The sequence below is a fragment of the Nomascus leucogenys genome, chromosome 5 (genome assembly GCF_006542625.1).
Source record: "Nomascus leucogenys isolate Asia chromosome 5, Asia_NLE_v1, whole genome shotgun sequence".
Classification (NCBI taxonomy): Eukaryota; Metazoa; Chordata; class Mammalia; order Primates; family Hylobatidae; genus Nomascus; species Nomascus leucogenys.
This window is the reverse complement of record NC_044385.1, coordinates 15,534,290-15,560,278: the sequence shown is the minus strand read 5'-3', so window position 1 is coordinate 15,560,278 and position 25,989 is coordinate 15,534,290. Positions and strand designations below refer to the sequence as shown.

The window sequence follows — 25,989 nt, the reverse complement described above, 5'->3', positions numbered from 1 at the left end:
GAACAGGGGCTGCGCGCGGCACTTGCGGGCCAGCTGGAGTTCCGGGTGGGCGTGGGCTTGGCGGGCCCCTCACTCAGAGCAGCCGGCCGGCCCTGCCGGTCCTGGGCAATGAGGGGCTTAGCACCCAGGCCAGCGGCTGCGGAGCGTGTACTGGGTCCCCCAGCAGTGCTGACTCACCGGCGCTGTGCTCGATTTCTCACCTGGCCTTAGCTGCCTTCCCACAGGGCAGGGCTCGGGACCTGCAGTCTGCCATGCCTGAGTCTCCCACCCCCTCCACGGGCTCCTGTGCAGCCGAAGCCTCCCCGACAAGCGCCACCCCCTGCTGCACGGCACCCAGTCCCATCAACCACCCAAGGGCTGAGGAGTGCGAACACACGGCACGGGACTGGCGGGCAGCTCCACCTGCAGCCCTGGTGCGGGATCCACTGGGTGAAGCCAGCTGGGCTCCTGAGTCTGGTGGAGATATGGAAAACCTTTATGTCTAGCTCAGGGATTGTAAACACACCAATCAGCACCCTGTGTCTAGCTCGAGGTTTGTGAGTGCACCAATCCACACTCTGTATCTAGCTGCTCTGGTGGAGATGTGGAGAACCTTTATGTCTAGCTCAGGGATTGTAAATACACCAATCAGCACCCTGTGTCTAGCTCAGGGTCTGTGAATGCACCAATCCACACTCTGTGTCTGGCTGCTCTGGTGGGGCCTTGGAGAACCTTTGTGTCGATACTCTGTATCTAACTGATCTGATGGGGACGTGGAGAACTTTTATGTCTAGCTCAGGGATGGTAAACGCACCAATCAGCGCCCTGTCAAAACAGACCACTGGGCTCTACCAATCAGCAGGAAGTGGGTGCAGTCAGATAAGAGAATAAAAGCAGGCTACCCCAGCCAGCAGTGGCAACCCGCTCGGGTCCCCTTCCGCACTGTGGAAGCTTTGTTCTTTCGCTCTTTGCAATAAATCTTGCTACTGTTCACTCTTTGGGTCCACACTGCTTTTATGAGCTGTGACACTCACCGCAAAGGTCTGCAGCTTCACTCCTGAAGCCAGCGAGACCATGAGCCCACTGGGAGGAATGAACAACTCCAGATGTCCCGCCTTAAGAGCTGTAACACTCACTGCGAAGGTCTGCAGCTTCACTCCTGAGCCAGTGAGACCACGAACCCACCAGAAGGAAGAAACTCCGAACACATCCGAACATCAGAAGGAACAAACTCCGGACACGCCGCCTTTAGAACTGTTAACACTCACCGCGAGGGTCCGCAGCTTCATTTTTGAAGTTAGTGAGACCAAGAACCCACCAATTCCGGACACACTTTCATTGAGGAAAAACATTAAAAAATCTCATTAAAGAATCAAAACCTTAACACTATTCATTGTTCCTCACTGAATTCTTCCTTTATAAAGCTTTCCACTGATATTTCCTCCAAAGAGAAATTGTTTAATAAACGCAAACAAACAAAGGAAAGAAAACAAACCATACATACTGAGACTTAACTTATAAAATCACAATGTGGTATGTGGAAAAGCCCTGCTGGATTTCAGATTCATGAACTAAGAGTGGTATTCCTGGCTTGTCACTAACGGAATATACAAAACTGTCTTTATAATATGGTACTATAAATGCTTTCCAAATAACACTGTAGAAGGCTTGTGCAAAGCATGACATTGCATTTTAAAAATCTGTTGGGATAATCCTTAATATACTGACTTTCACATTTCACACTTCTTTCAGATATCTTAGCCATTTAATCTCCACTTAAGTTGAAGATTTGGCAAAACAGAAAAGAATCCAACATTCGCAACACTCAGGGGTCAGTGTGTTTTTAGAAGTCTGATTATTTCAAGCAGGGCTTTATGCTACGAATGGATCAATAATTTCATTTAAGTGTGAGAATATGCAGTAATTGTTTCCTATTACTCTAGTATACATTCTTGAAGTCTTATGAGGATTCAATTTGGTTTTGCACAATATCAATATGCTTATCTTTCTGCATGAACAATATATGAACATATAGAAGATAACAATATAATTGTACAGATGCTTCTTTTTGGTTTTTCTCCTAACTGCCTGCAGAAGCAAAATAAGACCACATTCTGAAATTATCTATAAAATACGACTAACGGGATGACTTGGCTGTCTCCTTAAGTCACTACCCTTGGGGCATTGCCACAGAGATCTGGTAGTTTGCTCCATTACAAATTAGCTATATGACCCTTAGGCAAATCACAAAGCCTCCCTGGGCCTTATTTTTAAAATGGAGATACCTACTTCAAAGCACTACTGAAAGGTTATATGAAAAAGGTAAAATACTAAAATATTATCTGTCACATAGTGAACAGTAAGCAAATAAAGCTGAATAATTATTCAACAGAAGAGGAAATGGCCTGAAAATACACTGCAAATGAGAGACAGTATCTGTCACCTTCAGTCATAAAGTGTGTCTTGTGTGATCAAGTTGATCAGCACTACATTTTGGGAAACCTTACTAATAATATAATCAAGATATATAATAAATTATTGTCATTTATTCAACTATTACCTAACGGTAAGAACAAAAATTGGAAAAAGGGAAGGAAAAATAAAGAAATTTCTAATTACCAAGTAAAGCATATTCTACCTTGCCAATAAAAAAAAAAAAAATTCCAAGATATAAAGGAGTTTGTTTTGAGTCTGATTAGCATGAATCAGTCCACGAGAAACCAGCGTATTGGACTGTGATAGTGTAAAATATATATTTGAACTTCACCCCCATTTCCTGGTATACAACTCCTAAAACACTTAAAATTTCCAGTGACATCTTTTTGTATGCTAATGAGTTAACTGATGGATGGCAGCCCTGAGGTAGCTTTAGGATGGGGCTGGTCAACTGAAAGACCAAGGCCTAATCAGAGGGTTGGGACTTTCTGCCCCATCCCACAGCCTCCAGGGAGGAGAGAGGGGCTGAAGGTTAATTTGATCACCAATGGTCAATGGTTTAATCAATAATGCCTATGTAACGAAGCTTTCCTAACAGTCCAGAACGACAGGGTTCCGGAAGCTTCCAAACAGCTGAACACATGGAGGTTCCTGGAAGCTGGTATGACTGTAAAGTACATGGACGCTCTGTGTCCCTCTCCCTAACCTCACCCTATGCATTTCATCTGTAGAAGAGACATGTAACATCCTTTGTAATAAACCAGTATATCTAAGAGTTTCCCTGAGTTCAGTGGGCCGCTCTAGCAAATTAATCATATCCAACGAGGGGGTTGTGGAAACCCCAATGTAGTCAATCAGAAGCACAGGGAAATCCACCTGGAGCTTGAGACCGGCACATGAAGCGGCAGAGGAAGGAAGGAGAGTCCTGGGACTGGGCCCTCAACCTGTGGGATCTGACACTATCTCCAGGTAAATAGTATCAGAACTGAGTTGAATTAGAAGATAGCCAGCTGGTGTTTGCTGCAGGATTCATTGCTTGCTTGGTGTGGGGGGAAAACTGCCAAACATGTGGTCATGGAAGTCTTCTTTGTTGACTGTTGTGGTATGACAGCAGCAGAGGAAAAAACACTGTTTTTTTTCACTCTCATAGACCTACTGAATTAAGGACCAAATCTTACTTTGTTTGTGCAATGGGTTCAGGTGCTGCAGAAAAAAAGAGTGTTCCAAGCCTTAGGAAGAGGAGGCTAAGGAACAGGCAGGGCCGTCCTGGGTACAAGAGGACATGGAGTGGACCATGGGCTGGATTTCTGCTCAGCTTGCCTCAGGCCCTTGATGACCTCATCAAATCCTCAAACCCTATGAGGCCATATGCAAATCTAACACATTATCTCTTTCTATACATCTTTTTCACTCTGAATAAAGTACACCAAAATGCACATGTCTACATGTGTTCATTTATCCACCCAAACGTGTGCATTGAGTGCCTACAACATGTCAGGCGCCCTGGAGGACACACAGATCCACGGTCATCTCAGCTCACTGGTATTCTCCCAGTATTTCATCATTACAGCAACTGAACCTTTTATCAGAGCTATTTATGTATATTTGCTTTTTCCCCTTTAGATTATAAACTCTTGACGGGGAAGGGCTGCCTTTTCATCATCTTGTTTCCCCCAGCAACTAACAGAGTACTGCACTTACAGAAATTATTCGGTAAATATTTACTGTATGAAATCACTCTTGAGAGCCCACAGTCTCCTTCCCCTGAGGTCTTCAGATTTTAAGACCATCTGCCTGAGGTGGCTACAGCTTTCTAAATTTGGCTGATAGTGTGATATGAAATAAAATGTTTCAAAACATAATCTGGAAAGTGTTTGTGTTTACCCACCCTGAAATTCAGATATAAGCAGCAAAAAAATTGGAATTTAGGAAGAGATATGAAATCATCTAAACATGTTATATATAGGCAACTGCATGTCCCAGTGGTCAAACACCCGAGTGAAGGATCAAGCACCAGCACCCCTGACTTGTTCTGGACAACCCAATCCTGGCAAGAGATGGCACACACCTGCTGTAAGCAGGCAAAGGATGCTGTCGTTCCCCCTGTAGAGATCTAGCAACTAGAATGTTTGTTCAGAAACTTGGGCAGGACAATGAGAAACTCAGTCTGAGAACATTTTAAAAATTGATGAAGGCCAGGCATGGTGGCTCACACCTGTAATCCCGGCACTTTGGGAGGCTGAGGCAGGCGAATCACCTGAGGTCAGGAGTTCGAGACCAGCCTGGCCAACACAGTGAAACCCCATCTCTACTAAAAATACAAAAATTAGCTGGGCGTGGTGGCACATGCCTGTAGTCTCAGCTACTTGGGAGGTTGAGGCAGGAGAACCGCTTGAACCCAGGAGATGGAGGTTGCAGTGAGCCAAGATGGCACCACTGCACTCTAGCCTGGGCAACAGAGCGAGACTCCATCTCTAAATAAATAAATAAATAAAGATAAATTACGGATCCTCTAAAGATCCATTCCAGTCTAGAATTCTACTGGCCTTACGAAACTGACCATAAAATAAAAAAGTGCAGGATCAAAAGGAAGCCTAGCACCATCCCTCCAATACTTATTTTGATTCCCAAAGGGTGAAAGGCGGAAGGTAAAGCTGAAAGCAGAGAGAAGGAACAAAATATTCCAGGCATCAAAACAGCACCTTTCTGATAAGAAAACACCTAAGGAGTTAAAAATTCTTACTAGAAGTCTGAAAGCTGAAACACAGAACTCTGTAACACTACAGTGCCAGCTATCTCGGAAAATTCTATTCATCTTTGTAAGGACAAGAATTTGGAGCTCAGCCCAAACTTGTCTCAGTCACTTCTCATGATAATAATTTGATTCCTCCCACAGAACAAGTCTCCTAATCCTCTGATAAACAAGTTTCTAAGCCTTTAAGATGGTTAAGTGAACAAATTCTAACTTCGCCAATGGGAAAATGAGGGCATCAAATGGTAAAATCATCTACGAAGGAATACACAACAAGTCAGTAATAAGTATGCCATCTCCTCGGTTCTGACGCCATCACAAAATCTGTAGATTTTAAACAAGGTGCTCTTTACATATAAGTTAACTGGAGAATAAAGGTCACTGCAAAAGAAAAACTAAAAGAACCAAAGCAACTGAACTTCATTCATACTTTTTATCAACAGATATGTTGTACAGATTTGTGATGTCCCCTTTAATTACGGTCCAATTGTAATCCATGTTAAAATAGCATTTGAAATGGATTTTCAACTGAGAAAAAAGACTACCTGAGACACAGCAGCTTATTCAAGGAAGCACAGCTTTACTTTCCTCTATGCTCTTAAAGACATCATATGGATCCAAATCAAAAGCAACTCAAACAGTAAAAATATAAATAAAATTTAATTTTAAAACAAGAGAGAATACCTGGAGTTGGACTAACAGACTAGAAAAAATTTAGATCTGGAACTCATACCACAGGCAAAAATAAAGAAAAAAAGTATCATATGCAAATTTAAAACTAAAATATGGAAAGTAATTTTATAATTGTGGAGTGTGGAAGTTTTCTCTTAGCATGAGAATCAGGCTAGAAACTATAAAAAAAAAAAAAGGAGCTAAACTTAGGGAGAGACTGAGAGACTGACATACTTGATAAAAGAGAAATCAAAACTACTCTATTGCAAAAGGTATCTCCAGAAAGCTCAAGGGCAAACTAAGAATTGGAAAAAATACTTGTTTGTTACATGTGACAAAAGACTAATATCCAGAATAGAGATTAAAAATATCAGTACATGTAAAACTTCAAAAGATAAATGAGCAAAACAAATACAAGTGGCCAATAGCATGTAAACCTAACCTCAGTATCAATTTTTTAGAACATAAACACTAAAAAGATAAAACACTTTTTTTAACATTAAAACCAGACAATGAAAAGATGTCTACAATATATTGGTAAGTGAAAATAAAGGCAATGTACAACATATCTGTGGTCAAAAATAGTACATATCGAATAATTCAATTTTTTTAAGTGTACACGTGGATTTCTGAGAAGTCTGTTGATTGACAGTGATTGCCTTTGGGGAATGAGACTGCAGGAGAGATTTATGCTCCATTTTATACATTTCTGTGTTACCTGAAATTAATATACTTACAAATTTAAAAACTAAAGAACTTCTGGCAAAACGAAGTTTGCCTAAAATCATGCACACACATGATATGGCTTAGATGTTTGCTCCCTCCAAATCTCATGTTGAAATGTGATCCCAGGGTTGGGGGTGGGGCCTGGTGAGAGATGACTGAATCATGGAGGTGGATCCCTCATGAACGGTTTAGCACCATCCCCTTGGGGTTAAGTGAGTTCTCCCTCAGTTAGTTCACATGAAATATGGTTGTTTAAGAGAGTCTGGGACCTCCCCCTTCTGTCTGATTCTTCCACTCTCACCACGTGACATGCTGGCTTCCGCTTCAACTTCTACCTAAAAGCTTTCTTAGGTCTCACCAGAAGCCAAGCAGATGCCAGTACCATGCTTCCTGTACAGCCTGCAGAACCGTGAATTAAACCCCTTGTCTTTGTAAATTATCCAGCCTCAGGTATTTCTTTATAGCAACACAAAAAGGGGCTAACACAACGCATCACAAGTATGCTCCCTATTGTATACAGTAGCATATTCCAGAACTTCACTCATCAAAATTACCCATAAAGAAATTAATCTGGAGACCATGTCCTCTAGTGCACTTCTGTATACACCCGACTAAGGGAAATTCAGAAAGTGTGAAGTCCACGCAGTGCCTATTTCCCACAGTACTCCAAAGTGCAGTAAAGGCCAGAAGGTCCCCAGCTGTGTCCGGGCAGCATGAGGTGTCCCTTAGCTGGCCAGCAGGCTAGTAACAGAAAGAACTCATCGCTTAGATTCAGAGGAAACCAAGGAACTGGGAGGGACAAGGGCAGCCGTACAATGTGTTGGTTTTTCCTCAAACCTAGGTGGGAAGCACCTCCCATTTCCTATGCTGAAAATGTTCACTATCTCCCTCGTTTTACTTCCACATCAGAATTTACTCAGTCTCAAGGGCTTTCACTAGCACTTCAGTCAAGTCTCTTGATTCCCATTAGGAGGGAACACATTCTTTTCAGGCAGAGTCTGTCTCTACTGTTCTCTCCTCCATTCCACCTCTTCTCTTGTAAGGATTTTCACAATTTCACCACTCAACATGTTTGTACTTATGTATTCACAATTTATAAGAAACTCGGAGTGGATATCCACCCCTCCTCCAGTGGTATTCTGCCACAGTTTAAATGTTTAGATATATATAAATATATATATATTTTTTTTTCTTTCCTTGAGACAAAGTCTAGCTCTTGTTGCCCAGGCTGGAGTGCAATGGCGCGATCTCGGCTCACTGCAACCTCCGCCTCCCGGGTTCAAGTGATTCTCCTGCCTCAGCCTCCCAAGTAGCTGGGATTACAGGCGTAAGCCACCATGCCCGGCTAATTTTTTTTTGTATTTTTAGTAGAGACGGGTTTCTCCATGTTGGTCAAGGTGGTCTCAAACTCCTGATCTCAGGTGATCCGCCCGCCTCGGCCTCCCAAAATGCTGGGATTACAGGTTTGAGCCACTGTGCCCAGCCCCTCAAATCATTTTTTAAAGGCAAGCTCCCAGGCCACAGACCTCAAAATGCACCAACATGCATAAAAGACAAAGGCTGTGGAAATAAAGATTGATCAAGGGACACGGCAACTAAATGCAGCACCTGACCCTAGAGGGACCCTATATGGAGGGGAATGATGCTGCAAAGGACATTTTTGGGCAAATGGTAAAACGGGGATACAAATAATAGATTCGGTGTGAGTACGGAATCGATATTAAGCTATCTGAAGTTGGTAACTAAACCTCTGTTACCCAAGCAAATATCTCTATTGCACTGAAGTGCTTAGGGGTAAAAGGTCATGAAGTTTGTAACCTGAAAACCGTGTGTGTGGGTGCATGCATGTGCCATGTGCCTGTGTGCATTGTTGTGTAGACACAGACTGAGAGGAAAGGATGGGAATCCATTTTTGACAATCCAAAGCTGGAGGACAAATGTCCTGGGGGTGGTTACTTCCGACAGGCTCCTTCACAAGCCCATCTTATTTCCTGCTGCTACAGGAAATGCAGTATTTGTGCACACACACAAGTAAGGGAGCCCCTCTGCCTTTACTCTGCAGCCAAGGAAGGGGTTTAGGTGACAGTGCCCCCGGCCCCAGGCAGAGCAGGCTGGACTTGCCCCACCACTCCCTTGATCACCTTCCTCACAATGGCCGCTCTCAATGGGTCCAGGGCACATCCTATACCAGGAGAGAAGCCTTTGGCAGCTCTTTACCCACCAACATGCTCCTGAGTTGTGCCTCTAATACAAGGGATGCTCCATGTAGACAACATACAAACCAATTATTAAAAGCAGATCCTTTTAAACGCATTCAGGGATGCTCACAGGAAATCTTCAGTGACTCCTTTCAAAGCCTCCAGAGGCTTTGAAACTAGGTGACTCCAAAATTCAAATGAGCTTTCTGAAAACAGTGCTCACCCATGTAATTGCTGTGGAAGAGTGACAAAATAAAAACATACACTCTGTCAGCCTAGGGAAACCAAAACAATCTTTTAAAAAAAATTAGTGGGACACAAAACCCCAATTTAAAAAATCAACATGCCTCTCTGAAGTGAGGATGCCTTGCGTGCAGGCTTACCTGAGTGGGGAAGAGCAGCGGGCTCACACAGCCTGGCAAGAACCTACAAACGAAGAAAGAGACCCATTCAGACTCCCAGAACAACTCTTGGTCAGCGGTTTCAACATGTGGGCTGAGGAATCCCCAGGGGTCTACAAGGTCAAAACCATTTTCATGTTGATACCAAGGCACTATTTATCTTTTCTACTCTTCTTCTCTCCCCAGTGTTCGATGGAGTTTTCCAGAGGTTGAGAAACATGTGGTAGCACAAGAGACTGAATGAAGAAGCAGGTAAGAGAATCCAGCTGTCTTCTCTTCAGCCACACATTAATGAAATTTGCAAAAGTATAAAGCAATATCATTCTGCTCATCAATTTTTGTTTTGAAAAATAATTATTTTCATAAAATGCTATTTATAATAAAATATAAAGGAGTTATTACCATCATTCTTAATTAATAAATATTTTCAAAATTTCTCAGTTTTAATTCTAGTATGGTAAACATTAACAGAGATAAGCCACATAATCAAAAGCTCCATGGAATTCCAATAATTTTTAAGAACATCAAAGGAATTCTAAAACCAAAAATTTTGAGAACTCCAGGTATCCATTTTGGTACTAAATTCTGTTGAACCGCATCTTCTTTCAGTGATAATGGCGATGGCCAATATTAGGTATGCAGTGCTACGTACTAGACACTCTACTAAAACACTTTATATAAAGTTATTTCCAAACTATATATAATGTTATTTCCAAACTCACCACCACATTAAAAGAAAAAAACAATTGGCCTTTTCTGCCTCCCTAGTCGAGGAAACTGGCACTCAAGAGACTGGTTATTTGTCCCAGGCGAATCAGCAAGTGCAGGATGTGAACTCAAGTCAGCTGGACTCCTAAGATCATGCTTTCAACACATCATTTTTAAAAATAATCAACGTAAGAATTTCTGCAAACTCAACTACAGCCAAGCGCCCCAGGGCTCACACTCAGCCCTGACACTGCATGGACTCAAAACGCAACAATGTGGAGTATACACTTCAGACACAACTATATAAACATGGGTTTATGAAGACAGTGTGGTTCTCTAAATGCTGCCAAGATCCAGCATTGCTTCCTTAAAAAGACAAGACAGACCCCAAGAAGGAGGGCACCCCGGAGACAGAACCAGTTTACGACTGTTAACCCAGCATAGCATTAACAGATTCCTTTCACTCTGAGAGGCGATAAACTGTAAGGTCACCTACTGAGAAGGCTATGACTAGTCTTAGTTTTAAAAAGCCCTCCTTTTTCAATCTGTCTCCATTTTTATGAAGCACAGAAACAGTAGATGAAAAATTACCAGTAGTCCCTCAACTGCGGCTAAATGTAAGATTTTGTGCAGTGGTTAGGATTAGGGTGGGGAAAGAAATTCTCACTGACAATTTTTGTAACCAATGTAGACAGTTCTGAGTTTAAAAATCTGATGCATAATATAGTGGGTACCTAAAAAAAAATTAAACACAGCATTACCGTATAACCCAGCAATTCTACTTCTGGGCATACAGCCAAAAGAACTGAAAGCAGGATCTCGAAGATGAACTGGCACAGCCTTGTTCACAGCAACATTATTCACAGTGGCCCAAAAGGTAGAAGCAACCCAAACGCCCATTAGATGAATGCAGAAACAACATATGGGAAATACGTGCCATGGAATATTATTCAGCCTTAAAGAGGAAGGAAAATCTCACACAAACTACAACATAGATGAACCCTGAAGATACCACGCTAAGCAAATAAGCCAGTCACAAAAAGGACAAATACTGTATGATTCCATTTATATGAGGTATGTAGAGTAAGTCAAATTCATAAAATCAGAAAGTACAATGGTGGTTGCCAGGGATTGGGGTGAGGGGAAACGGGGTTAAATAGATACAGAGTTTTCAAGATGAAGGGGTCTGAAAATGGATGATGGTGATGGTTGCACAACAGTCTCAATCTACGTAACATCAGTGGACATCTAGTACCGTCAGGGACTCAGACACAGTACTAGGTGTAAGGTGAACCTCATGTTACAGCGCTTTGCAGACACTGTGTCTTTTACAGACTGGAGGTTTGTGGCAACCCTGCATGGAGCAAGTCTATCGGTACCACTTTTCTGACACTAAGTGCTCACTTGGTGTTTCTGTGTCACACTGTGATTCTTAGAATACTTTGAACTTCGTCATTACTTTTATGTTTGTTGTGGTGACCTGTGATCAGTGATCTTGGGTGGAACTAGTGTAACTGTTTTGGGGTGGCATGAGCCACACTCATATAAAACAGTGTATTTAATCCATAAATATTGTGTTCTGATGGCTCCACCAACCAGCCTCCCCCGTTTCTCTCCCTCTCCTCAGACACCCCGATTCCCTGAGACACAACAATATTGAACTTAGGCCAGTTAATAACCATACAACGGCCTCTCCGTATTCAAGTAAAAGGAAGAGTCAAACAACTCACTTTAAATCAAAAACTAGAAACAATTAAGCTCAATGGGGAAGAGATGTCAAAAGCCAAAACAGGCCGAAAGCTAAGCCTCTTGTGCCAAACAGCCAAGTCATGAATACAAAGGAAAAGTTCTTGACGGAAATTAAAAGTGCTACTTCCGTGAACACACAAATGATAATAAGAAAGCAAAACCACCTCATTGCTGATATGGGGAAAGTTTGAGGGTTCTATGCAGAAGATGAAACCAGCCACGTTTCCTTAAGCCAAAGCCTAGTTCAGAGGAAGGCCCTAATACTCTTCAATTCAATGAAGGCTGAGAGAGGTGAGGAGGCTGCAGAAGAAAAGTCTGCAGGTAGCAGAGGCTGGTTCGTGAGGTACAAGGAGAGCTACACTAAACAGCAAATGTTCAATGTAAATCAAACAGCCTTCTATTAGAAGATGTCCTATAGGGCTTTCATAGCTAGAGAAGGGAAGTCAATGCCTGGATTCAAAGCTTTAAAGAACAGGCCAATTCTCTTGTTAGCAGTTAACGCAACTGGTAACTTTAAGTTGAAACTCATGCTTAGTTACCATTCCGAAAATCTTCGGGCCCTTAAGAATTATGCTAAATCGACTCTGCCTGTGCTCTATCATTGGAACAACAAAGCCTGGATGACAGCACGTCTGTTTACAGCATCATTTACTAAATATTTTAAGTCCACATTGAAACCTAGTGCTCAGAAAAAAAGATTCCTTTCAAAATGTTACTGCTCATTGACAATGCCCCTGGTTACCCGAGAACTCTGATAGATGTGTACAAGATGAATACTGCTTCTTGCCTGCTAACAACATCCATTCGGCAGCCCACGGATTAAAAAGTAAATCTGACTTTTAAGTTTTATTATTTAGGAGGTAATTTTCGTAATGTTATAGCTATCACAGATAGCAATTCCTCAGGTGGATCTGGGCAAAGTAAACTGAAACCCTTTTAAAATCACCATTCTAGATGCCATCAAGAACATTCAAGATTCATGGGTGGAGGTCAAAATATCAACAATTAACAGGAGTTTGGAAGAATTTGACTCCAACCTTCGAGGATGACTTTGGGGCGGGGGCTCAACATTTCAATAGAGGAAGAAATAGCAAGAACACTAGAATTATAATTGGCGCCTAAAGATCTGACTAAATTGCAACAAACTCATGATCAAACTTGAATGGATGAGGAGTTGCTTTTTGTAGAGGAGCAAAGAAACTGGTTTGAGACAGAGGTGAAGATGATATGAACATTGTTGCAAAGGATTTAGGATATTACATAAGCTTGGCAGGGTTCGAGAGGAGAGACTCCAGTCTTGAAGTTCTACTGTGGGTCAAATGCTATGAAACAGCATGGAGTCTTTCATGAAAGGAAGAGCCAATTGACGTGGCAAACTTCATTGTTGTCTTATTTGAAGAAATGGCCATACCCAGCCCAAACTTCGGCCACCACCACCCTGATCAGTCAACAGCCATCAACAGAGACAAGATTCTCCACCCACAAAAAGACTGACTTGCTGAGATAATCATTTGCATTTTTTAGCAAAAAGTATTTTTAAATTAAGGTTTGCACATTTGTTAGACATAATGCTACTGCATACCTAATAAACTCCAGTATAGTGTAACTGTAACTTTTAAATGCACTGGAAAAAAAAAAATCTGTGTGACTTGCTGTACTGCAACATTTGTTTTATTGCAGTTGTCTGGGAAATAAGCAAACCTCCAAAGTATGCCTGTACTGAAAGGCGACGTGTGGAAGCCTAGGTTAAAATACATTACTGAACTATATAAGATAAATATTTCTTGCAAAAAAAAAAAAAAAGGCATGATATTCTACAATTTAAAAAACCTCAAAGCCTCTGAAGCATCAATATTTTTCAAAATTTTGGGACCCCATTTTTTCTCTAAGGAAGCTTTCTACTCTCATCTATATTCTTTATGCTGATACGTTATGAAGTCATCAACTTGAGTTTACAAAGTAAGTCTTTTAAAGTCCTGTTAATGAAACAGTCTGTGTTTTGTGACTAAATATCTTATGCTTAATGTCTCTTCTCTAGGAGAGACACTTGATGTTGTAATATCCCCAACACAATGAACAGTCTGTAAGAGGCACTTTTCCTTCCTTTGATACAGCAAACATCCTGTAAACAATTAATGTTCCACTCTTTTAACTGACGGCTTTTGTTTACTGACAGGAAAGGAAACCACAAATTCTTCAAGTAGCAATAGGGACTGCAGAGTTTTACTTCATTTCCTACTGAGCAGGTGGTTTATATGAGGCAACTGACTATTGTATTTTACCTTGTTTTGCCTTTAGACAGGAAAAAAAGAAATGAGCTTTCAGCAGCACAATCTTCTCAAGCAACAGAGCTTGGGGCCAGGTGCTGTGATGCCAAGTGTGAGGGGGAAAGGTTCTCCCCTGTTCCCTGGTCTATCACTGAGAGGAGGCTCCTCACACTTCATCAGGAAGCTCTGTGTGAAAACCAGATTTGCAGACAAACAGAGGTCTGGCTCTTTGTTCTCACCAGCAGGTTCATCAGCTGTTTTCTCCGGAAAAGAAAGTTCTGAGAAAGCGAAGGCAAACATTTTCTTTCCACTGAAATGAACACAAATATTCCATCAAGCTCCGTTTCTCTACTTACTGTTAGGATGGATTTGCTAGTATGTGGGGAAAGCCAGCATCAAAAAAAGGCTACTTTTTGTTTTTGTTTGTGTTTGTTTTGCAGCCCTGCACTGCCACACCTCAGAGTTTTCTATTAGCCCCAAAACACTCCGGTCTAGACTCTAGACACCAGCAAGGTCCAGTTCATGACCACATATCCAGGACTAAGCACATACTCTATATTTAAAAAGCACCCAGTACATATTTTCCAAAAGAGATGAAGAAAAGAGGAGGGAGGCAGGGCATTTCCTACAGGATAAGCAAGTGTCTGCTGAAGGAAGAACACAGCCATTCCCATAAGGGAATCCATGGAATAGGTTGAACCATATGAAACCACCAATGGTTCTCCATTTTTGACCTAAAAAAGCAGCAATTTCATGCAATCCAATCTAACCTCTGATCCTCCTCAATGAGCTTCCCTATTCCATGCTATTGTAGGAGCCATGGGAAAACTTCCTCTTCACTCTCCAAGCTCGATGAAAAATCAACTAAAGGCAGATTAATGGAAGAAAAAGCAAATATATTAATATGAACAGAAGTCTCACAAAAGAACTCAAGGAAATGGCCAGATGGGTGAAGCTTTTTCTGGGGTTACAGAAAGAATGGGGGGCTTGGAGTGTTACTGAAAAGGGATCCCGATCCAGACCCCAGGAGAGGGTTCTTGGATCTCGCACAAGAAAGAATTTGAGGTGAATTCGTAAAGTGAAAGCAAGTTCATTACGGAAGTAAAGAATTTAAAAATGGCTAGTCCACAGGGAGAGCAGGGGCATGGGCTGCTCAGCTGAGTATATTTATAGTTATTTCTTGATTATATGCTAAATAAGGGGTAGATTATTCATGAGTTTTCCAGGAAAGGGGCAAGCAATCCAAGAAGTCATAGTTCCTCCCCTTTTTAGACTAAATAGTAACTTCCTGGTGTTGCCATGGCTTTTGTAAACTGTCATGGCGCTGGTGGGAGTGTCTTTTAGCATGTTGATGCATTATAATTAGCATATAATGAGCAATGAGGATGACCAGAGGTCACTTTTGTCACCATCTTGGTTTTGGTGAGTTTGGGCAGCTTCTTTACCTCAACCTGTTTTATCAGCAAGGTCTCTGTGACCTGTATCTTGCGCTGACCTCCTGTCTCATCCTGTGACTAACAATGTCTAACCTCCTGGGAATGCAGCCCAGTAGGTGTCAGCCTCATTTTACTCAGCCCCTGTTCAAGATGGAATCACTCTGGTTAAAATGCCTGACAGGAGCATGGCCAAAAACAGGTTATGATGGTACCTCAAGTTACGATGACAGGACAGGTTATGGGAAGGGGAGGAGTCCTGGCTAGCAAAGGTTGCCTCATAATGCAGATGAAACCTCACATGGGTAGCAGCCCTCAGAGAGAATGGATGATAAATTTTTTTTCAGACCTTTATAGGTGTCAGACTCTCAGTTAATCTTGCCTAGATCAGGACAAGGGAGGGCCTTAGAGAAAGCCTGGCTGCATTAATGCAGATTCCCTACAGATGCAAATCTCCCCTACAAAAGACAGCTTTTCAGCTATTCTTCTATTTCAAGCCCAGTGAATAGCCATCTTGAAACATGTCAAGGTATATTTCAGGATAAAATACTTTGGTTCCCCTCACTCTATCATGAATCCCTTATTCTGCTACAACACTAACTTTATCCCTCTCCTTTGTGCCCTCACAGCCAACTGCCACATGAATGGCCCATAGCACCTATAATTCAACATGCAGAAGATGGAGTCTGCATCCTTCCCGACAAATCTGCTCCTCCACCCATGTTCCCGACCTGGGCTAACAGCTCCAGTCTTCTCTTACCCTCCCTCTTGTGCTGCAACCATGGCAGCTAAAGTTTCTGTCCGCCTCGTGTCCCTTTCCCACATTCCATTCTGGTTCTTGTAAGGAACGATCCCTGCCCTTGATGTCATGCTGTCCCCTGAGCTGCTCTGGGCACACCATTCCCTCAGCTCAGTGACTAGTTCAAGGATATGTGCAGGCCATGGCAAGGTCATCTACAGTTTTCTCTGGGATGATGTCAGGATCTTAAGAAGTTCAGTTCTGCCAAAGGAACTAAGCTAGGAGGGTGTGGGCTGCAGCTGCTGGCTACTGTCTCATAGACCACAGAGAAAGGGCTGTTATGCAGAGCTCAACGCGGGGAAGGCAGAGCAAGGACAGAGAGAGAGAGGAAAAAAAGAGGCCTTCTGACAATATTTGAGCCCCTGAATCCAACAATGCCTGTAGTATGCCACCCCTAGACGTCCCAGTTACTTGAGCTATGCCTTTATTTCTTTAAGTTACTTTAAGTTGGGTTTCTTTGATAACCAATAGCTCACACAGACACATCTATTCAAAACTATACTATGCGTAACTTAAATCTCAAAATAACCTTCAAATAATTCCATAATATGGCCCAAGTACCTTCCTAACTCAACTTCCCTACCTGACAGTCAGAATACGCATTAAATGACCTTTCCCAAATGAGTATGCCCTAAAGGTTTCTGCCTCTGTCCCTTCTATCAAGATGTTCCCATTACCCAAAATAAGCAGCATCCTTTGCGCCTAAAAGCCCCACATTCCCCACAAAACTTTCTCAGACATTTCCAAGGGAAAAACTGTTAAAGAAAAACGTCCTAGCTAGAAAGTGTCCTCTTCCTCTCTACTACTCACTTAGAATACTACTTGTACCTTTTGCTGGAACATTTTTCAGTCTCTTATGTAACTTCTTAATAGATATGTCTGCATCTTCAACTATGAATTCTTAATGGGCAGAAGTCTTATGCATAATAATAAATGGTTGGTGAAATGAATAAACAGGCAAGCTTGTTGCATTCAAGAAACATTTGCTGATGATGATGTCACAATTAATTTAATTCACTGTCTATGCTTTTTCCATAATCTTTTTTCAACTTTTATTTTAGATACAGGGAGTACATGTGCAGGTTTGTTACATGGGTATATTGCACCCAGGCAGTGAGCACAGTATCCAAGAGATAGTGTTTTACCCCATCCTCTCCTTCCTTCCCTCCCACCCTTCCTCCCACTAGTAGTCTGCAGTACCTATTATTCCCATGTTTACATCCATAGGTGCTCAATATTTAGCTCCCACTTATAAATGAGAACATGTAATATTTAGTTTTCTATACCTGTATTGGTTTGCTTAGGATTATGGTTTCCAACTCCATCCATGTTGCTACAAACAACGTGATTTCATTCTTTTCATGACTACACAGCATTCCATAGTGTATATATACCACATTTTCTTTATTTAATCCACCACTCATGGGCACCTAGGTTGATTCCATGTCTTTGCTATTGTGAACAGCATAGTGATACACATATGAGTGCATGTGTCTTTTTGGTATATGATCTATTTTCCTTTGGTTATATATACCCAGTAATGGAATTGCTGGGTTGAATAGTAGTTCTAAGTTCTTTGAGAAATCTCCAAACTGCTTTCCACAGTGGATGAACTAATCTGCATTCCCCCCAACAGTGTATAAAGGTTTCCATAATTTTTTATATTAATTCTTCTCTGAGCTTTTAAGAATAAATAATTAAGTTATTGTGATTATTGGGATAGCCTCCATGTGGTATTGAAAATTCTATGGCTCTTTCAGTATTTCCCACAAACAAGATATATAAGGAAGACTCGTTGGAAACCAATACATCCCTGCTAAATTCAAGCTAAAAAGCTTTAACTACTCCACAGTGAACACAAAGTACAAATTTCTAGTCAAGGCAACCAGGCCACTAGCAATATCTCCTATTTATTTTTCTAGCTTCTTGTCCTGGTGCTCTTGTTCTCACACTCAAATAGTTGTTCTTCCAACTTGCCTAGGTAAAGGGCGGAGCAGTGAAAAGTCATGATGTTGCTTGGTGAACGCACACCTCTTCCACCCAATTTGTAAAACATTACAAATAATGATATCATTTTAGTATAGGAAGCAGGGTCAATTTTATTAGCAGAAAAGATATAAGTTAGGAAGTAATATACATCACCACAAGCATGCCTATCCAGGAAAAAAACAGGACATAAAATTTAGCATATATAGCTGATACGGGTTTTTCCATTATTTACTAGTTTGCTTTTACCATGTGCTTGCAGACAAGCAAAACACTAAAAATGAGAAAATATCACTCATTGAAGTAGTAGCTTATATTAGTTATCTTCAGAGTTGAATAGTGATACAGCGTAAAGACCATCCATGGTCAAATGCAGCACGATGAAAACCACAGTGTCCTCCATTCTCTGTGTAGGCTGAATAAAGCTCTAACTTAATGATGTTTCAATGCCATAAGCATTTTAAGACTGGGGAATTCTATTATAAACCTGAAATAGTACTCATTAAATCAATAAAGAGAGGAGAGAATAAATTGTATGTGTTAAATTCAAGAATATTCTCTATTTTAAGGACAGCTACTAAAAGCAACTGTAATAAACTAAGGAAGTCTAAATTCACTCAAACGACTACAGGTGTCCATGAAAGGTAAATCTGTCTCAAATTGATAACTCTGCTACTAGTACTATCTCTGTTTTCTGACACTGAAAGATGCTGGGGCTCAGAAAATGATATAACAAAGGCCTCAAAAGGAGCTCTCTCTGCCCTCCTGTCTCTGGTCTCTCATTCTCCTTAGAAGCAAGCCATAGAAACTAGAATCCCTTTTCCCCAAGACAGGTCATAGAAACTAGAATCCCTTTTGCCCAAAACTAGCCATAAAACCTAAACGTATTAACTCTTCTCCACTCTCTGTATAAAAACTGGCCATAAAGAAATTATCTGAACTACCACGTTTGATTGTAGATCATAAGATGCCCATTCCAGAGAGAGTCCTGCACCATAACCAGAAGGAAGGAGAACATGCTTAGAGAGGCCAGGAAGAATCTAGACAGACAGGCCTTGCTGGGCTTCCCCATTCAGTCGGTTAGCAATCAGTCATATCCTTTTAGTCCAGTCTTTTTTTTTTTTTTTTTAGACCGAGTCTCATTCTATCAGCAGGCTGGATTATAGTGGTGTGATCTCTGCTCACTGCAACCTCCACCTCCCAGGTGATTCTCCTGCCTCAGCCTCCTGAGTAATTGGGACTACAGGTGCATGCCACCACGCCCAGTGAATTTTTGCATTTTTAGTAAAGACAGGGTTTCAGCATGTTGGCCAGGATGGTCTCAATAGAGACCGTGTGATCTGCCCGTCTTGGCCTAGTCCAATCATATTTCTGCACAGCTGACCATACTTTGTTGAACCTAAGCATAAAAATGGACAGTTTATCCTGTATCTTTGGGTCTTCATTCTGAAGGCTCTCATGTGATATAAAACTGTGATCAAACAAATCTGTATGCCTTTCCTCCCGTTAATCTACCTCTTGTCAGTGATTTTCAGTGAACCTTCAGAGGGTGACAGGGAAGTTTTCCCTTGGCCCCTACAAAGGGAAAGTACCCATTATCAGATGAACTTCTTAAATCATACTTAAATGACTACTTATACAAAACGCTAGATGGAAAGCTGTGATGAGTTAGGTCAACCAGACAGAAGAAAAATTTAAAAAGAAAAATAAATGTGTAGAGATTTGTCTACAATAGGCTTGAGCACTTCTGGAAGAGAATAAATAAATCCATCATTAGAAGGTTATATAACTATGTTGCCATCCATATATGGGGGAGAGAGGAAGTATTGCGGCTGATTTATATCAAACATTCACTAAGTAGTAAGGGGATATTTCATTTAAGCCCCATTACTTCACAGTGTTCAGATTTAAACCATTATATATCTCCTCAATTGGGGTAGAGATCTTGATTTTTATATACCTAAAAGTAGAAACACAAAGCTAACTTCTGTAATAAATGTACAATTTGGGGAAATACAATGAAACCATTTGAAATGTAATAAAAGTGAATAATCTTTACCTATCCATTTAGGTAATTTGCTGTATTCAAGTAAACACAACCTCTATCAATTTTCCCGCAGCAATGTATTAGAACCAAAGATGACAGTTCTATAAACATAGCAGAATATACTCTTCTGGAGGCTTACTCTTATTTTCTAGCTAAGTGCCTTTCTCCCCAAAGTAAAAGAAGATATTGACAATCTCATCTATGGAAATGGTCATAGGATCACCACAGAACAATTCAGACTTCATTATATAAGCACAGATGAAGACCTATAGTGTCTAAGAGGCAGTGGGGAAAGGGACAGGCCAACGGTTAATGCATAATGGAAACTGATCAAAAGAGAATAATTTTCTTCTCTAATATTCTCTCTCCTCCTCTCTCTGTGTTTCTCATCTCCAAAACTACTTCCTACTCCAAGAAACAGCTTGATACTGGAAGCTCTGAGCACATGTAAAAGAGTAAAGTAAAACGATGAAACCATACAAAGAGAACAAAGGAGGAAGAAGGCCAATCCTGGAAGCCTCATTCTCCGTAACAAGATTCCCTTAATCTAAAAGCCTACCAAGGGAGGCAAACACAGAGAAGAAGCTGCTAAGAGTGCTGATACTGAACATGCAAATCAAAGGGCTTACAGCAACAGCAGAAAGTAAAGATGGCAGGTTTGGTAATAACACAGCTACTGACTTGCAAACACTCCAAAAATGCTTGCTGAACTGAATTAAATAGTTCACAGCTTGAAGTAGGAAAAACCATGATGAGCAAGACTGGAAAAGGTGGTACCTCTAATCTGTAAAAATAATAACAGCAATAAAGAGAAAACTATGGAGGAAATAGAGTTGGAATATTTCAAAACAAAAGGCCAACACAAAAAGAAGATAATATTTACTTAGCTTGGCTTCATCAGCTAACTCAGAAAAATCCCGCATGAAAGCAAAGCACAAGACTCGGTTTCTCCCTGAGACCCTGTTTGTTAGCTCTGTCTCCGCACAGAGATACAGTTTGCACAGGGGATTCTGCCACAGTTCTGCCACCTGTACTCTGATATTTTCTCAGTGATCATGTGGGTCCTCTCTCTGTGTCCAGAGCACTCAATTAAAAAGACATTCATAAATTGAATGTCTAGGTTTCACACATCCACATCCTCAGAAGCAGGTGTCCACTATAATGTATTTATTAATATTTTATCAGATGTCACTTTATCTAGACAAGTCCATCATTGCCACAGTTATTACCAGGGAGTCCTAATGCAAAGGGCAGTTGAAGGGCACCTGGCTTCCTCCCGAAAGGCTCCAAAGACCGAACGACTCCAACCTGAGTGTTCGAGATTCACAGGAAGAGCTCGTCATGTAATCACACAAATCAGAAAACTGAAGAGAAAAATAAAATGGGTCAAAATATCAACTCACACAAAAATAGCTACTCTAAATGACTTAAAATTTCTTTTAATGAAGAATTTTTAAAAAGCTTTTATAGAAATAACAAGATATTCTTCTAGACATGAAAGCTTTCTCTTCTTGAGCCACCCAAGAAAAACACACTTGTGATTCTTCATACACAGAAAACAAGCAAACATCATCACTACCTAGTTACAATGCGAAATTGCTGGGAAAACAGGAGTGAAACAGGAGTCTTTGTCACAAACAGCATCAATTACATAACCAATCTGATGCTGTCCCTTCATACTGGGCACATTTCCAATCAGGGGAAAGAACACTGGTTGGCTTTTTAAGCGAATAATGATAAAGGCTGTGTCTATTATTTTTGGAGTACGTCTACACAGCTGGTGTCATGGGCCTTGATGGTAATAGGAAACAGACATACAAGGGTAGGGAGACTGAGGATGACGGTATCACAGGAAGGTGGGATGGGAAGGGCTGTGCAGCTATATTTCACAACTTTATTACTTTTATAATACAAAAAGATTACCTTGACTAATCTTTATTATGAACACAAAACGCATTTGACTTTTTAAAAACTAATGAATTTATGCAGCCATTACACTTGCCCTAATTATTCAAACTGCTACATAAAGTATGAACTGATATACCAGGTGCAGATTTAGATGTTCAGGACACAGGAGTCAACAGCCCCAGTGAAAGTGCCACACTCCAGGAACTCTCGTACACATCCCTCCCACACGGCCCCACACGTCTATCACCACACATATGAGGTATCTGACCCATTTCTGTAATACTAAGTTCATAACGAATCAAGTTTAGTTCTGTCTCATTTAGCACCTTTCCCGTATGTCTTAAAGTCGTGGTTCTCAAAAAGTATGAACCACGGGCCCCTTAGGATCCCCGAGGCTCTTTAACTGGATCTGTGAGGTCAAACTAGAATTCTAAAGCTATTATTTGCCTTTTTATACTGCATCAACAGTACAAGAGCAACAGCATGTAAAAATGTGTGTACCTCACCACACAGCAAGGCAGTGGCCCCAAACTGTACTTACTAGCTGTCATCTTACCACATAACTTCAGTTAAAATAAATGAAGAGGTCAGTTACCTCACTTATTGTCCTTGATGGATGATATGGTTTGGCTGTGTCCCCACCCAAATCTCGTCTGGAACTGTAGCTTCCATAATTCCCTCGTGTTGTGGGAGGGACCCAGTGAGAGATAACTAAATCATGGTGGCGGTTTCCCCCACACTGTTCTTCTGGCAGTGAATACGTCTCACAAGATTTGACAGTTTTATAAGGAGAAATCCCTTCCACTTGGCTCTCACTCTTCTCTTGTCTGCCGCCATGTGAGACGTGCCTTTCACCTTCCACCATGATTGTGAGGTCTCCCCAGCCATGTGGCACTGTGGGTCCATTAAATCTCTTTCTTTTGTAAACTGTCCAGTCTCGGGCATGTCTTTATCAGCAGCATGAAAATGGACTAATACAATGGAGAAGTAAAAAACTGATTTTATTATGCCTTGACTCTTGAGCACACACACTCTGTCACTCTGTGTCATGGAAGGGAAAGCCCCATCGCAGCATATATTGATGGCTGTCGCAAGGGTCAGCACCTGTGGGGTGGACCTATGAGGTGATGAGCCACTTTTCTTCACTGAACCCAACTTTGTACTTGACAGAGCGATATACACACAATGGTGATTCAGACAAGGCTATCTGGCAGGCATTTTAAAGAAAGGAACAAAATGGGCCCATTTTCGAGGAAAACAGTAAGATTCAGCTTTTATGAAAATTTTAGACTCTCTGAAAACTTGAATATCCACTGTGATCTTGACAATTTCCCTACACTTAAGAATTTTCTGATTCACGACAAGAACTTTTGATATTACAAGTGAAATGTATAAATGTTTGGGAGATTTTCTAAGTGGCCAATGCATGATATTCAAAATAACACATAAAACAGAGTTTTTAAAGTTCATAGATAGGGTTTCAGGATCTACATACATCTCGACCAAACTTTGAGATACCAGTTCTCTAGTGTAATATCAAAGAAGATCCACTATTATCTGAAAGGAAATTCAAACACTCCCTTTTCCAACTACAAACTTACAAAACTGTAAGCCTAGGTTTTCTTTGATTGGATGGCAACCAGAGCAACATATCACAACAGATTGAATGCAGATGCAAGGCAAGAAACCAGCTGTCTTCTAATAAGCCAAATATTAAAGATATTTGCAAAAAATAACGAAGCATACTTCTCATTAAGCGTCTTTGTTTTGGAAAAGTTATTTTTCACGAAAGTATTATTTATGTTAACATATAGGTGGGTATATTGTTATTTTAAATTCAATAATGATTTCTAAAATCCCTTTTTTATTTCTAATATGATAGATTATGTGATTGATAGAACTCACATAAACAAAAGCTCTTTGAAGTCCTCAATTATTTTCCAGAGTGTAAAAAAAAAAGGCGTGAGACTAAAATAATTGAGAAGCACTATCTGAAAGAAACATTTAGGTGGCAGTTCCCACAAGGAAACACAGGGGCAGGTTTATGGAAAAGAATTTGAGATATAAAGCAGGTGAGCTAAAATTTCCTCATCATCAGGTGACAAAACGCAGTTTCATTTCAATTCATTAAGCCAAATACATATTCATTGAGGTTTCTCTTTAGGGTCAGACAATGATTAAACTATTTAAACATTTGGATCTCCATTAATCTTCTATCAATTTCCCAAATGACTAGTCTTGTGTAACACTACAGTAACACAGTATGTAAATTCACCCAATTAGCTCACTGGTATTTGTATACTCTCCCAAATCCACTAACATTCACTACATTGTCTTTCGCCACCATTGGCTGAGACTTCTCACTGAATTATTGATTTTCTGCCAATTAATTACCATAGTTAAGATTCAGTTGAGCTTTTCTTCGCAGAAATTTTTTTTTCCAATCTCACTTCTCTTGTACCCTTTGGAGTCTGTTGGGGAATCAAAATAATTGGAAACCTAAGGATAAGATACTGAGTTCTAAAAATATCCTTGGCATAACTTACAAATAACTCAGTTGTCAGACACTTAAATGGGCAAAGCTCTGTTCTCCACTGGATTCCACACTTGGATGCTTTTCACCTGATCTTCCCTCAACTCTCTGTCAACAACTTTACTATAGGAATCTCAGACAAATCCATTTTACTGAACCCAGGGAAAACTGGTAAGTGCATTCACATATAGGCTCCTGTTTAGAAAAATGGCATGCTTGAGGTATAAGAACTATAAAAAAGAAAAAAGAATCTCCTTATCTATAGTAAGGCATATGCGTTTCAGGAAAGGAAACACAACTTCTAATTCCTGAAACAGTACTTGCACAGCTAAACAGACACTTCCTGCAGCAGTTCAGAAACCATCCAGCCAAGGAGGACGAATCACAGCAGAACAGGAAGTCATTGCTCTATCTCAAGTCAAGGGTTCCTCTGAGGGCTTCCAGAGCCCACTGGAGTGTGCCTGCAATCCAGCGACGCAAGCCGGGAATTCCACCTCTCCTATGCTCTTCCCCACAAGGGAAGTCAAGTCCCCAGACACCTTGCTAGAGCACACCACGGAACAGACAGTCCTCACCTCCGCATTCCCACAGTCTCTCACCTCCACCTCCAGGGCCCTCCCATGCAGGTTACGCAAAACCCCTCAAGAGTTTATCTCAAGACGCCCCATAAAAATGACTCTTGACTTTATTTCTCTAAAAGGTGTGTGTCACCAATTGAGCAGTGAGATTCAATAAAGCTCCATTTATTTTCGTATACAACTTGAGTCTGAAGAAAGTAAATAAATTAAACCAAACTTAATAAAGTTGAAGGAGAAATAAGAAATTTAACTCAGTGATAGCACCAGCATTTTAACAAGACTGCTGGAAGAAAGTGAGCTGGCGTTCATACACACTGTTTTCTGGAAAGCAGAGGGTATGGAGGAGAAACACAGTGGACCTGATGTCACATGCTGATTCAGACCCCAGCTCTCGGGCCCTACCTACTTCCTGAAGGGGAACGTGGCTTAGAGAAGCACATGGCATTGGGCCTCACCCATGGAACCAGCCACACACAAATTAGTTCCATCCCTGCATTCCTCCCAATATCTCTACCACCACAAAAAAAAGGAGAAAAAATGGTCCTGCAGTGAAAGAATATGAGATCTTCCAACTAACAGCAGACCAAAAGTCAGTCACGATATCAAACAGTGAATTCTTTACCATGCATTAGACAAAAGAAACTGGATTAGAGAAGTGACTCTAAGAGAGAAATGAAACCCACCCCATCAACCTAAAATGCAGACAATACAAACAGGAAGGACTGTGCTTTGTAAGAGCTTCCTCAACATAGTTTACAACAAACAAAAGGGAATAAACCTTGACCAAGTTAAAGGGCTGGTTAAAGGAAAGCCTGAT

General features: G+C 41.0%; 1 protein-coding gene across 4 annotated transcripts in view; it reads right to left on the bottom strand.

The window, feature by feature from the left end:
* The window catches only part of SIPA1L2 (signal induced proliferation associated 1 like 2), a 238,632-nt gene that overhangs the window by 171,391 nt on the left and 41,252 nt on the right, over positions 1 to 25,989 (bottom strand). For 3 of the 4 annotated variants that reach the window (XM_012506652.2, XM_030812675.1, XM_030812673.1), the window contains exon 2: positions 9,147 to 9,189. The exons of the other annotated variant lie outside the window; for it this stretch is intronic. The gene's annotated coding sequence lies outside the window, so the exon portion shown is untranslated. The remainder of the gene's footprint in view (positions 1 to 9,146; positions 9,190 to 25,989) is intronic. 4 annotated transcript variants of the gene reach the window in all.